Below are 1,526 nucleotides of genomic sequence, written 5' to 3' on the forward strand. Positions count from 1 at the left end.
TTTACCTCATTCCAACAATGTATGCTTCCTTGCTTTTATATCTTCTCATCTTATGGTGTTATATTTTTGTTTTTTTATGATGAATGCACCACAAGCAAACATGGAAGCAAGACCAAGAACACGTAGCAATCCGGAGAGTCGCCGTACCCCCTTGCTCATCTTTGAGTGCACCGAGGACGGTGCAAACTTTTAAGTGTGGGGAGGTCGTCCGACCGGTCGGCAATTTTAGGTGACAAGTTTCTAATCCCAACACTTTTGCATTTCATTCTAGGATTTTAGGATTCTTACTTGCATTTTCCTATTTTTGCATATATATACACAATAAGCTTAGTCAAAATAATGAAATTTTTCAAGAATTCTATCTATAGGGCACATCAATTGATTTGAGTGAAAACTTTTCATAAAACTTGCTTGAATTATATATCTTGTGGATCATGTTTTTGAGCTAAGAACACAAGCAAGTGAGTTTTGAGCCTATGGTGTGGTTACATCTTATAACCACTTATTTTCCTTCTTGTGTGCACTATTCTCTTTCTATAATTGTAATCTTTGATTTGTTTGATTCTTTATGTCCATTATTTTGTGTATACATGCATTTATATGATTGAGGCCATCATTTCATTGAGCTCACTTACCCAAATAGCCTACCTTTTATCTTCCATTGTTAGTCAATTTGAGCCTATGCTTAACCCACTTGTTCTTTAATTTAGCACATTACAAGCCTTAAAGCGAAAAACAATAAAAGTCCTTAATTTGGATCTTTGATTAGCTTAGGCTAGAGTGTGTGAGTATCATTCATTCAAGTGTGGGAATCTTGGGACATTGGGTGAATAAAAGGGTAATTTTGTATTGTTATTGAAAAATATGGGGAATTGGGTACATACTCATGTAGTGATCAAATGTAAAACCTTACGCATTGAGATTCTTGTATATAAAAAAAATGAGAAAAACAAAAGAAAAAAAGAAAAAAAATATAGAAAAAGAAAGAAAAAGAAGAAAAAGAAAGAAATAAAAGGGGACAAAATGCCCCAAAGCAAGGTCCAATAAAACTCAATGCATATGTGTTGTGAAATGAAAAGAAAATGCATGAGTATGTGAAAAAGTGAAAATGGGTAGTTAGGTTAGAACTTAATTGTATAGGATGTCATAGGTTAGGTGGGAAGTTTAAGCTTATCAAAGATTCAAATTTCAAACTCACTTAACCAAATATGCATCCTACCTTGACCCTAGCCCCATTACAACCAAAGAAAAGACCTCACGATACTTGTATGCATGCATGAAATATATGTCGATTGTTAGAAGAAGAACAAATCTTGGAAAGCATGATTAGGGGAGAATTGAGAGACTCAACCCTAAACACTTGAGCGAAGAGAGTGCAAACACATCCGGTGAGGGTTCGATGCTCAATTACATGTTTTCACCTATGATCAACTTTTCATGCAAGTTTGTAAAAAATATTTAATAACTTAAATCAATTGTGGATTAGACTTGTTAGTCCTTAGCCCTTGTGCATATATGCTTCTTGG

The sequence above is a fragment of the Arachis duranensis genome, chromosome 2 (assembly GCF_000817695.3).
Source record: "Arachis duranensis cultivar V14167 chromosome 2, aradu.V14167.gnm2.J7QH, whole genome shotgun sequence".
Classification (NCBI taxonomy): Eukaryota; Viridiplantae; Streptophyta; class Magnoliopsida; order Fabales; family Fabaceae; genus Arachis; species Arachis duranensis.